Below are 13959 nucleotides of genomic sequence, written 5' to 3' on the forward strand. Positions count from 1 at the left end.
CAGTGCCAAAGTGACCCTTTCTGTCCCTTCCCTTCCTAGCTCATGGGAAGGTTGGAGAGAGAGAGAGAGAGAGAGAGAGAGAGAGAGAGAGAGAGAGAGAGAGAGAGAGAGAGAGAGAGAGAGAGAGAGAGAGTGTACATACATAGAAAGTCAGACCCCATGGTCCAGACTAGGTGGTCTGTCCTTAAACCTAAGTGATTCTACATTAATCAGATGGCTCCAAAACGTTGCTTTTCTATTCTAGTTAATATTAAGTTCAAGGTAGTGACGGTCGAGCTTGTTTTTAAAGGAGTTAATTGTGTTACATGTTATTACACGAGAGAGAGAGAGAGAGAGAGAGAGAGAGAGAGAGAGAGAGAGAGAGAGAGAGAGAGAGAGAGAGAGAGAGAGAGAGAGAGAGAGAGAGAGAGAGAATCAAATAAACATTAGAGTAAACGAAAATGAAAAAAAAGGGAGAGAGAGGGGTCGTTCATTATCATGGCTATTATTATTATTATTAAGGGAGTCTAGTTGGTCATTATTAGCATTTCCTATCTCCCATTTCCTTATATTGATAAAATTTGTATTTATTTTGCAGATTTGAGTCAACAGGAGGAAGAAGAAGAAGGAGGAGGAGGAAGTGATAATAAGAGGAATACCAAAAGAAGAACAAGAATTTGAACAGTAGTAATAGTATTTGACTCTACACATTCTCTCTCTCTCTCTCTCTCTCTCTCACACACACACACACACACACACACACACACAGAGAAAACACTTGAAAATTCCTTATTTCTAATGTTTATTAATTTATATTCTTACATCAATTTCCAAGTCAGTCTCAATAGTAAATACACGAACATATACGTACATACACAAGTGTTTTCTCCTCCCTATCTTTTTATACTCCAGTTAGGTTCCTTCTTCTTGTGCTCAGTTCATTGTATTCCTTCTCTCCTGTTCTATTTCTTCCCTCTCTCCCTCTCCATTCCTTCCTCATATCTGCTTCCTTTCCATTCCATATTTCTATCTCTTCATTAGGTTTTTATCCTTTTTTTTTCATTACACACACACACATATTTGAGGCATTTGGAGGGGAGGGGACGTAAGGGAAAGGCCCATTGTGTTCTAGTCTGCACTGGGAAAGGAAGGTCCGGCTATTCTATGCATTCCGAGAAACAAGTTGCAAGGGAAAAGCGACCTTGTGTTGGGCGTACCAAGAGTTGCTTTCCCCTTGTAACTTGTGTTTTGTTCCTCCTGGGATGTGTAGGATAGCCAGACTTTCCCTTCCCAGTACAAACGAGAAAAAAATAGGACTGTTCCTTATGTCCCGCCTCCTCTGAAAGCCTCAAATATACAGTTACAGATAACTGTACTTTACACATTAACCTTGTATATATTTCCTTTTTCTCAGCTCTGTTTAACTTCCTTATTTATCACTCAAGTTCTTTCTCCCTCCCTTTCATGCATCTTTCTTCATCTGTTTACCTATCTACTCCTTCCTTGGGCTACCAGTCTCTATCCCTCTCTCTCTTGTCAATCCTATTCTCTCTCTCTCTCTCTCTCTCTCTCTCTCTCTCTCAGCTCACAGGCCACACAGGATGTCACCCACAGGAAGTTGATAACATCCCACAGACACATGCCCTCCCCCAGACACATAATGGACCCTATCCTGACCCGCCCCCCTACATAGCCACATGACCTTCCTTATGTCACTATGTGTATGTGTGTGTGTTTGTGTTCTAGCAATAAAAATATCAATTTGCAGAGTGTGTTTTGTATTACATTCACCCTTGAGCTGCTTCACTAAATAACAATAAAAATCATGATGAAACTAAATAAATAGATACACCTAATAAACAAATATATAACAGAAAACCCATGAAATTAATACAGGAAATCTCTGGTGTCCAACTAGCCAGGAATAAATAGCATAGGATACCAGTGCCAAGTACTAGTATAATACATTGCTCCATGGTGCTGTGGCTGGCATGCCTACCTACCAATCCGCTGGCCAGGGTTTGAATCCCTAGACGTATGCAGGTCATTCTTTGTGTCTGGGTGATCATGTGTACCTGGAGACCCCTGGGGAGGCACCTGTGGTAGTCTGAGTGTGTCCCAGGGTGCTGGGCTCCTGACTCCACGGCCTCCAGGGGCAGTGTAACAGAGATGAACACTGAGGCCATGCACACCAAACTTTACTTTTGACCTGGCCTAAGGATATGGGATGTCTGGATTTAACTCTACAAGAACACAACTAAATAAGGATTGGCGTACAGCAGCCGGGCTGCTCAAGTGGTGGCCGCAGTCTGCATCTGGACCTTGTGAGTATTGCGGCTGGACCCCCGGGCCGGGCGTTGGGAGTACAGGAATGTAATAACATAACATGAAGGACGTGTAATGGACTGTATGAGTCTTCTGAGATTATCTTCCTTCCTTCCTTTCTTCATTTTTCAGAGCTGTGGACAAAGACGTTCATTAATATACCTAGTGTTCTAATTATTATTATTATTATTATTTTATTATCATTATTCTTTCTTATTCTCTTTTCTTCCTTCTTGTTCCTCTCTTTATCATATTTTCTCTCCTCCTTCCTTCCTATATTTCCTTTCCTATTCTGTTATTTTTCTTTTTTTTAATTTCCCTTCCCTTCCCTTTCCTTTACCTTCCTTTCCTTTCCTTTATCTTCCTTTCCTTTCCTTCCCTCTCCTTTCCTTTCCTTTCCTTTCCCTTCCTTTTCCTTCCCTTCCCTTTCTTTCCTTTCCTTCCCTCTCCTTTCCTTCCCTTCCTTTCCTTTCCCTTCCCTTCCTTTCCTTTCCTTTCCTTTCCATTACCTTCCTTTCTTTTACATTCCTTTCTTTTACATTCCTTTCTTTTACCTTCCTTTCCTTTATTTCCTTTCCTTCCCTTCCCTTCCTTTCCTTTCCTTTCCATTACCTTCCTCTCTTTTCTTTTCTGTCCATTCCCTTCCTTTCCTATCCTTTCCTCCACTCCTGACAGTCCGCCCCGAGCTGCCCCTCCCCTTCCAAGTCCCCCGGCAGGATGGATCAACTTTCCCCGCAAGCCCCGGCCCCTTCCCCCAAAAAGGAGCCCCCGGACCCCCGCCCGCCAGCCCCAAGGGGAGTCCTACATCAAGATCTCCAACCTCATAAAAGTCCTCAACCTCCTCCATGAAGAGTGATGCCCCGCAGGGAATCAACACTCCAGCCCCGCCCCGCCCCGGACACACCCACCACGCCCCGCCCCCACTTACAGTGTGAGGGTCCCTCCTTCTCCTTCCCACACAAACAAGGTCTTGGCGTTTCCTTCCCCTTTGTTTACTTAGCTCAGGTTTACTCAGTATAGATCTCTGCCTCAGTGTTCAGTTTGTAATAAATGTAGTAACCCTTAGAATGTTAGCTAGTCAGAGCATAGCAGATCCACTAACAAGCCAGCCAGACAGTTCTCAAAGTAATCTGACCTCCTCACTATTCTCTCCTATGTAAACTAACCCAATTCCTTCTTATATTACTCTCACAAAGGTAGGCGGTGGCTGAGTGGTTAGTGCGCGGGCCCAGCATTCACTGCGTGCTGGACAAAGCATTTTTTTTTTTTTTTACAGCTTAGGAGACAGTTCAAGGGCACAAAGAAAAATATAAAAAAAAGCCCACTACTTACTGCTCCTGAATAGAGGTCAAAGGAGTGTCCAAAAAGAGAGGTCAATTTCGGGAGGAGAGGTGTCCTGATACCCTCCTCTTGAAAGAGTTCAAGTCATAGGCAGGAGGAAATACAGATGAAGGAAGATTGTTCCAGAGTTTACCAGCGTGAGGGATGAAAGAGTGAAGATGATGGTTGACTCTTGCATAAGGGGTTTGAACAGTATAGGGATGAGCATGAGTAGAAAGTCGTGTGCAGCGGGGCCGCGGGAGGAGGGGAGGCATGCAGTTAGCAAGCTCAGAAGAGCAGTCAGCATGAAAATATCGATAGAAGATAGAAAGAGAGGCAACATGGCGGCGGAATTTGAGAGGTAGAAGACTATCACTATGAGGAGGAGAGCTGATGAGACGAAGAGCCTTTGATTCCAATCTGTCAAGGAGAGCTGTGTGAGTGGACCCCCCCCACACGAGATGCATACTCCATATGAGGGCGGACAAGGCCCCTGTAAATGGATAGCAACTGTGTGAGGGAGAAGAACTGGCGGAGACAGTACAGAGCGCCCAGCCTCGAGGAAGCTGATTTAGTAAGAGATGAGATATGAAGTTTCCAGTTGAGATTTTGAGTTAAGGATAGACCGAGGATGTTTAGTGTTGAGGAAGGTGATAGCTGAGTGTTGTCAAAGAATAGGGGATAGTTGTTTGGAAGATTGTGTCAAGTGGATAGGTGGAGAAACTGTGTTTCTGAGGCGTTGAAGGACACCAGGTTCCTCTTGCCCCAGTCGGAAATAATAGTAAGGTCTGAGGCAAAGCGAATCCCCACGCTACCACCTGGGATTTTTTAGTCACCGGCGAGTGGCCTAAGACTACCCACGTGCTGTCCTGAAGACCACCCATCAACCCGGACTCTAGAATAAATCGTTCAAGTGAATCAAGAATGAGTTCCAGGGGGGCAACATGAGCCAAGAATTAATGGCGCCACTATGTAAATTGCCTGTGTCATGGTGGGTTTGGGCCGACCACCAGGCCCCTGAAGAAAGCCCACGGGAGCTATAGGCGAACATGCAATTAAAAAATAAATTAATAAATAAAAAATAAAAAATAAAAAAAACATTTCCTTTATCTCGTCACAGCACAGTAGGTTCATCAGTTAACAAGCTGCCCATTTACTTCTGACTTCATTATACTCTCTAACTGCATCATTTGTGACCTATACTCCCCGGTGCTTAGTTCACGTATAAATCACATACAAATCTTGCTCTCCCACAGTTCCTTCAGCCAGTAGCTAATATAACAACATTAACAAGCTCGCCATGACATTTGTAGGTAATTTTCTCCACCAGTAATTAGTGTTGTATATCCCCGTTTTCAGTTCACAAAAAAATCTTGCTCCCACACAGTTCCTCGAGGCAGCAAGTCCCCGAACAACATCTTAGAGGACAAGTCAGCCACGGCAATCTTGGTTAACTCTGTGCCTTGTCTGGCAACGGCTTGCTTTGATTAACCTTTTAGACAAATTAGAGAAGGTTTACATCATTTTAGTCAGCAAGGAGGCCTGGCTATGTCTGGTATGCAGTGTTTCCCTTCCATAAACACTCCCTCTAGTGCACCTCTCCAGCACATAAACTACTTAACGTTAAGGAATGTGTGAGCCAATTGGTGAGGACTTTAACGGTAAAGTCTTGCTCTGGCCTGACTATGCACTGGGTCTGATAGTGTTGCTTCCATTCTATGATACACCTAAATAGTCTTATTACTGACCACTATGGCATGACCTGGGACTAATGTCTTACTGTTATATGGATTCATGTATGTATGCATGTATGTTCTAATAATGATACAGAACAGAAACAAGGTTGCAAATTCTCTCTCTCTCTCTCTCTCTCTCTCTCTCTCTCTCTCTCTCTCTCTCTCTCTCTCTCTCTCTCTCTCTCTCTCTCTCTCTCCCGATGACACTCCCGGCAGTACCGTTATGGTTCTGGCAGTCCTGTAGGGAAGGGAAAGGTGTTAAAAGCCACTCCATGGTAGAACAAGGGATACACAAGCCTGGCAGTACTGTTATGGTTCTGGCAGTCCTGTAGGGAAGGGAAAGGTGTTACAAGCCACTCCATGGTAGAACAAGGGATACACAAGCCTGGCAGTACTGTTATGGTTCTGGCAGTCCTGTAGGGATGGGAAAGGTGTTACAAGCCACTCCATGGTAGATAGAAGACCCTCTCAACAAGAAGTACACAACTCCAGGCTGGAGGCTGCAGAACGCTTAACCTCAGACCTTGCTATCATTTCCGATTGGGGCAGAAGGAACCTTGTGTCCTTCAATGCCTCAAAAACTCAATTTCTCCACCTATCAACTCGACACAATCTTCCAAACACCTATCCCCTATTCTTCGACAACACTCAGCTGTCACCGTCTTCTACACTAAACATCCTCGGTCTATCCTTATTTCAAAATTTCAACTGGAAACTTCATATCTCATCTCTCACTAAATCAGCCTCCTCGAGGTTGGGCGATCTGTATCGTCTCTGCCAGTTCTTCTCCCCTGCGCAGTTGCTATCCATTTACAGGGGCCTTATCCGCCCATATAGAGTATGCATCTCACGTGTGGGGAGGCTCCACACACAGCTCTTCTGGACAGAGTGGAGTCTAAGGCTTCGTCTCATCAGCTCTCCTCCTCCTACTGAAAGTCTTCTACCTCTTAAATTCCATTGCGATGTTGCCTCTCTTCTATCGATATTTCCACGCTGACTGCTTCTGAACTTGCTAACTGCATGCCTCCCCCTCCCGCGGCCCCGCTGCACACGACTTTCTACTCATGCTCATCCCTATACTATCCAAACCCCTTATGCAAGAGTTAACCAACATCTTCACTCTTTCATCCCTCATGCTGGTAAACTCTGGAACAATCTTCCTGCATCTGTAGTTCCTCCTGCCTACGACTTGAACTCTTTCAAGAGGAGGGTATCAGGACACCTCTCCTCCCGAAATTGACTTCTTTCGGCCATCTCGTTTGATTCTTATTTGGGAGCAGCGAGTGGCGGGCTTTTTTTTATTATTGTTTTTTTTTTTTTTTTTTTTTTTTTGCCCTTGAGCTGTCTCCTTTGTTGTAAAAAAAAAAAAAAAAAAAAAAAAAAAAGGAACAAGGTAAAAACAAGCCTGGAAGTAATTTCATGGTTCTGGCAGTCCTGTAGGGAAGGGAAAGGTTTTAAAAGCCACACAAGGGTAGAAAAAGGGATACACAACCCTTGCAGTACTGTTATGGTTCTGGCAGTCCTGTAGGGAAGGGAAAGGTGTTACAAGCCACTCCATGGTAGAACAAGGGATACACAAGCCTGGCAGTACTGCTATGGTTCTGGCAGTCCTGTAGGGAAGGGAAAGGTGTTACAAGCCACTCCAAGGTGGAACAAGGGATACACAAGCCTGGCAGTACTGTTATGGTTCTGGCAGTCCTGTAGGGAAGGGAAAGGTGTTACAAGCCACTCCATGGTGGAACAAGGGATACACAAGCCTGTAAGATATGTTTACACAAGCAGTTGATGGGGAAGAAAAAGGACATGACAAACCAGCCTGCTGTGCACTGCTGTAGCAAAAGAAAACAGGACAGAGGCTCAATTTCTTTCCCCTGGAGGTGTCTTGCTCCTGAAGTAGGTCAAGTCACAGGCAGGAGGAGGCTGTTTCAAAACTTGCCAGTGAAGGGGAGAAAAAAGAAGCTTAGTTATGCCCAACAATGTCGTGCCCAGAAGGTAGTCAAGTATTTATTGTTCTGGTAATACTGTGTGGCTAGACAGAGTTAGAACAGCTCAAAAAATAATGTAAGAGGCAAATTGGCCTCCTAAGTTATGGTCCCACAATGACAATGGCTTGTTCAGCAGTTATAATTCAGGCAAAGCAAGTCATGAGGCCAGTATAAGTAGGAAAATGGCCCTTAAGCTACATGGTTAAGGCCCCTCAATGGTACATCAAATGCCATGCCGTGCAGTGGCCAGCGTGCCGGGCTGAGTCCACACACAGGCCAGGGTTCACATCCCAGCCCAGGCAGAAAGAAAACACAACAAGGAAAAGGAATAGTAACCTCAACAAAAACAATAACAAAAAATATTAATAATAATAATTACAAAAACAAAAATAAACAAATATAGAAATAATAAGCTAGAAAACACCACCACTACACACACACACACACACACACACACACACACACACCACTTTGGTAGCTCAATCGGTTAGAGCGCTGCACTGCAAGGCTTCACGGCCAAACAGGCGGCGGTTCGAGCCCCGCTTAGGCCGAATTCTTTCCATTGACTAGGAGTGGTTACTGTCCCCCCTTGAGCAAGGGGGATGGGGTGTGTGGTGTGTGAGGTCTTGGCAGTACCCAGAGATCAACGATAATGAGCACTTGCTCATGTCGGCAGGGTACCTGCTGGCGAGAGTGAGTCCAACTTGTGATCAAGCCGTGGTGAATTACACACACATATACATATATATATATATATATATATATATATATATATATATATATATATATATATATATATATATATATATATATATATATATATATATATATATATATATATATATATATATATATATATATATATATATATATATATATATATATATATATATATATATATATATATATATATATATATATATATATATATTATATATATATATATATATATATATATATATATATATATATATATATATATATATATATATATATATATATATATATATTAGTGACACTAAATTGAATTTTCGATTTTCTACTGGGACGGCGGCCAAATTGTGAGGTTCCGACCAGAAGCAACGTGTAAAATATTTTTTAAAAATATTAATATCAAGAGGTCGCTCAAGGAGGTCAAAGTTTGGAATAATTGTGTCAAAATCCTTATTTTTGCAAATATCGTTCAAAGTGTGTGATGTTGAGAGAATCTAATGCAAGATTCAAATATGATAGTATTCCAGATAATATTGCATATTGTATAATATACCTTCTATAATAATTGTTAATTCAAACATCAAACCTGGCACGAACATAATAACTCGTATAAAACGCGTAGTAAGTCGCGTACGGTACACGTTCAATTCTTGTATGTTTTGGGGCAGTGTTGAGTGACAAGTGTGCCCTGCTGTGCAGCTGTTGTTCAGTCAGCTACACGCGTCACTGCGGGGCGGTTGTTGCACAGCGTGCGCTCCACTGCCTTAGCCTACTGTTTTCTTTTCACCGTGGCAATGGCATCTACAAGATCTAAGACCGAGGTTTATTTACTTGGCTCGTTGGAGCACTCCATCACTGGAACTAAGCTGCCGTCAAAGAAGCAGGTGCTGCAGGTGTTCCTATATCACCATCTGCAACAGAGAAAGACCAAGAACGACGCAGCAGTGGATACTATGGCAGTGGTGGAAGAATTCTGGAAGCGCGCTCGAATTCCTATGCAGAAGCCGCAGCGAGCAAGAGAAAATATCATCCGTTTGTAGGAGAAATGGGTGGCACTGAAAAAGAACAAGAACAGAGCAACAGCGACCCAAAAGGCGAATGAGCGAAAGTTCGTCGACTCGCTCGAAAATCTTTTCGACATTGCTCACGCAAATGCGATGTCGATGATCACGCTGGAAGAAGATCGGGAGTTTTTGAAGGCTCAGAGGGAGGAAGGAAGGCGAGGGTCGATGATTTCAAGGGACATGTCCCTGGCAAAGCAAGAGTCTCGACGCAAGAAACGAAAAGAAGAGGAGCAACGCCGTGTGACAAAGGCTCTTCAAGAGCAAGAGAAGGTGGATGAAACGGCCGAACTTTCATCGAGCTCAAGTTCAACGTGCTCCCCAAAACGACCATTTGATGAAGGCGCTGGTCCATCTGCGTCCCAGATGCCCCCGTCTAAGCGTCCGCGATCGTGGAAGAAGGTACTGGACAGTCACTTGTCTGCCGCATTGGATCGGACCTTGACTTCCGACCGTGACGCAGTTCACCTCATCAGTGCTGCTGCTCGAAGCCTCGGACACGATCCCAACCAACTCGTGATAAATCGTGAGTCCTTCCGACGGGATCGGCGAAAATTCCGCGCTGTAGCGGCTGCGGAGATCAAGAAATCCTTCAAGCCGTCCGTTCCGCTCACTGTTCATTGGGATGGTAAGATCATCCCCACAGCGGATGGAGGCCCAGCCGTCGACCGTCTTCCAGTACTGGTTTCCGGAGACGGAGTGGAAAAGCTCCTCGCCGTGCCTAGTCTCCCCAATGGAACCGGACAGGCCGCTGCTCACGCCATTATAACAACACTCGAAGATTGGGGAGTTGAGAATCGGGTGGTTGCTCTCCTTTGACAACACCGATTCAAACACTGGTTTGTCAGCAGGGGCATGTTCCATTGTAGAGCAACGACTAGGGCGTGATGTCCTCCACCTTGCCTGTCGCCACCACATTTACGAATTAATCTGTGAGAAGGCGTTCTTCACTTGCTTTGGACCCTCTAGCGGTCCTGAAATTCAACTTTTCAAAAGGTTCAAAGGAAAGTGGGAATACTTGGACAGGACGACACCGAAGGCAATGGAGATGGACAAAATGTCACAAAACCTCCGTGAGCGACGTGATGATCTGTTGGTGGAGTTTCAGCGCCTCCTCGACGGGCAGCACCCACGAGACGATTACCGTGAGTTACTTGAACTTTCAATCATCGTCCTTGGTGGCCAGCCGAAGCGAGGCATCCGTATCACCCGCCCTGGTGCTCTACATCGTTCACGATGGATGGCAAAAATCATTTATGCGGTGAAGGTGTTCTTGTTCCGTGACCAAGATAAATTCCAGCTAACACGAGCGGAGCTTTCAAGGATCAAGCGGTTCGTAGAGTTCAGCGTCTCCACCTATGTGGCCCCCTGGTACAAGGCTCCATGCCCAACGTCAGCTCCGGCTCAGGACCTAGCCCTACTGAAAAGCCTGCTGGCCTACCCGGATACGGATGTGGCGAAAGCCACATCTGCGACATTGGGGCGCCACCTGTGGTATTTAAGTGAGCGGTTGGTAGCTCTGGCGTTCTTCGACGACAACGTTAGCCTAGCGACAAAACGAGATATGGTGAAGGCTCCAAGGAGCAAGAAGGTTCAGAGGACCTCCACGTCGAGCCACAGTTGACACCAGAGAAGCCACCTTCACCAATAAGACTATCGCGGACTTCGTGACAACAGGATCAATGAAGCTGTTGCAGCTCATGAGCATCGATATGACCTTTCTCGCCAGTGACCCTGCTGCCTGGAACAAGGATCCGGCTTGGATGCCCAACGCCGCATCAGAGCCCTTCGAGTTGTCAACGACTTCGCGGAGCGCGGAGTTGCTATGATGCAGACATATAACTTGGCCCTAACCAAGGATGAAGGACAAAAGCAGTATCTGTTACAAGTTGTAGAGGCGCACCGAAGGTCCTTCCTACCGTCAGCAGGTCTTATGAGACCCACACTAGTCGACACTGAGAGGGAGATTGACGACCATGACACCCCCGCCCTTTGAGCGGCTAATACTCATTACACAGAATGAGGGGGACCTAGAAAGGAATGACCTTCAAGCTCGAACAATTGGTACTGAACATAGAACAATCGCCATATCCTAATATTTAAACACGATAACTGAACACGAAACATATTTAACAAATATACGGGGAAAAAAATCAGAAAAAATATCACAATTTTACACCTCACTGAGCGACCTCTAAATATCAATATTTTTAAAAAATATTTAATGCACGTCATTTTTGGTCGAAACCTCACAATTGCCGCCCGTCCAGTATAAATATATATATATATATATATATATATATATATATATATATATATATATATATATATATATATATATATATATATAATATATATATATATATATATATATATATATATATATATATATATATATATATATATATATACATATATAGATATCTATATATCTATATATATATATATATATATATATATATATAGAGATCTATATATATATATATATATATATATATATAATTTTAAGAGCTAGAAAGTAGTTTTGTCTAGGGTGATAATTTAAGAAACTGGTTACCCGAACATTAAATGAGGTGATGAAAATACGAAGATAGTCCTTAACATAAATTTAATGTATAAGTAAGAAACAACAATATTAACAACACCTGTAGCAAGTGAGAGTAATTACATTACTTGCTCTTAAGACCTTATGGTCGTTTAAATCAAGTAAATGGTGTGAAGGTCATTAAGCACAAAATAGTTCAATACGAGTATGGAAAATAACAAGATAATATACCAAAACGAAGATTAAACCAAAGACAAAATGACACACAATAATAATAAATAATAATAACCACCACCAATGAATAAATGGATGATAATCACTGATGAATGGATGAATGAAAAGATAAGATGGACACAGAAATGATGAGATATGAGAAAAATAGTATTGTTCACCTCCTATAGTTCACTGGTCACTTTGTAAGTGGTTACTGACTCACTGACTCGGCTGATGACGTGAGAGTTGTTGTTGCTGCTAGCCGAACCCTCAGGAGATGAGTACACTTTGGCCTTTGAGATGAGACTCACTCTCACACTTTGTGGAGGTTTCGACAATGCCTCTGAAATAGCCCAAGGCTATTTGATAAGCCTAAAGCCTTAGCCGAAAGCTCAAGAGCAACAGGTACAATAATTGATAATTCAGTAGTTAGCACAGAGATATATATATATATATATATATATATATATATATATATATATATATATATATATATATATATATATATATATATATATATATATATATATATATATATATATATATATATATATATATATATATATATATATATATGTATATATATATATATATATATATATATATATATATATATATATATATATATATATATATATATATATATATAGAGATATATATATGTATGTATGGTAGCATACTGGCCCATATTCACTGCGTGATGGACAACGCGGTTCGAATCCTCGCATTACACTCGGATTTTTCAGTCACCGCCGAGTGGCTTAAAACTACCCACATGCTGTCCTAAAGACCACCCATCAATCCGGACTCTAGAGGAAGCCGTCCAAGCGAATCAAGACCGAGTTCCGGGGGGCAGCATGAGCCAATGCAAGATGGCGCCACTATAAACACTCGCCTGCGCCAGAACGGGCTGGGCCGACCATCAGGCCCCACCTGGAAGAAGCCTTGGGCCGACCATCAGGCTCCACCGGGAAGATGCCTTGGGCCGACCATGACCATCAGGTCACTGAAGATGCTTACCGGCGCACAAGGCAATCAAATTAAAAAATATATATATATATATATATATATATATATATATATATATATATATATATATATATATATATATATATATATATATATATATATATTTCACGTCTTTGCCTATTGCGCCGGTAGGCTTCTTCCTGGTGGACCCTCATGGTCGGTCCAAGGTTTCTTCCCGGTGGGGCCTGATGGTCGGCCCAGCCCGTTCTGGCGCAGGTGAGTGTTTATAGTGGCACCATCTTGCATTGGCTCATGCTGCCCTCCCGGAGCTCATCTTTAATCCTAGAATCCAGAGTCCGGGTTGATAGGTGGTCTTCTGGACAGCATGTGGGTAGTTTTAAACCACTCGGCGGCGGCTGAAAAATCCCAGCTTGGTGGCACCGGTCGGGGATTGAACTCGCGTCCTCCTGAACGCGGGGCCGTCTCACTATCTGTTCAGCCACCGCCTCCCTAATATATATATATATATATATATATATATATATATATATATATATATATATATATATATATATATATATATATATATATATATATATATATATATATATATATATATATATATATATATATATATATATATATATATATATATATATATATATATATATATATATGTTTTTAGAGTAAACGATATATTAACTATAAATTAATTTCATCATATTTCATGTGTTCTTTTTTTGCTTAACATATCTTATAAACATCTGACCTTTCTTACACAACTCACTAGACTTCTTTTTCTCTCACCACAAGCAAGGAACAAGCTCCCAGCCCTTGTAAACCCTATGGCAACACCTATTAACTATTTCCAAGCCTTGTATTCACTGAACTAGCTCACTCCTACGTCAATAACCTGAAAAATAATATAATGACAAGCCTTTCTCTCACACCACAAGCAAGGAACAAGCTCCCTCTCAGCCCTTGAAATCCATATAGCAAGACTGTTTTAACTACCATTAAGCCTTGTGATAGCTGGGCTACAATCACTACTACTTGTATAGGCTTGTTAGAAATACATTGACAACTCCTCACACAAGCAACAAATAAGCTTC

General features: G+C 42.5%; 1 protein-coding gene across 1 annotated transcript in view; it reads right to left on the reverse strand.

The window, feature by feature from the left end:
- Positions 1-344: 344 nt before the first annotated feature.
- LOC126994888 (neogenin-like) overlaps positions 345-13959 on the reverse strand; it is a 30515-nt gene continuing 16900 nt past the window's right edge. The window contains exon 11 of the mRNA XM_050854155.1: positions 345-2438. The gene's annotated coding sequence lies outside the window, so the exon portion shown is untranslated. The remainder of the gene's footprint in view (positions 2439-13959) is intronic.

The sequence above is a fragment of the Eriocheir sinensis genome, unplaced genomic scaffold (genome assembly GCF_024679095.1).
Source record: "Eriocheir sinensis breed Jianghai 21 unplaced genomic scaffold, ASM2467909v1 Scaffold909, whole genome shotgun sequence".
In the NCBI taxonomy this organism is placed as follows: domain Eukaryota; kingdom Metazoa; phylum Arthropoda; class Malacostraca; order Decapoda; family Varunidae; genus Eriocheir; species Eriocheir sinensis.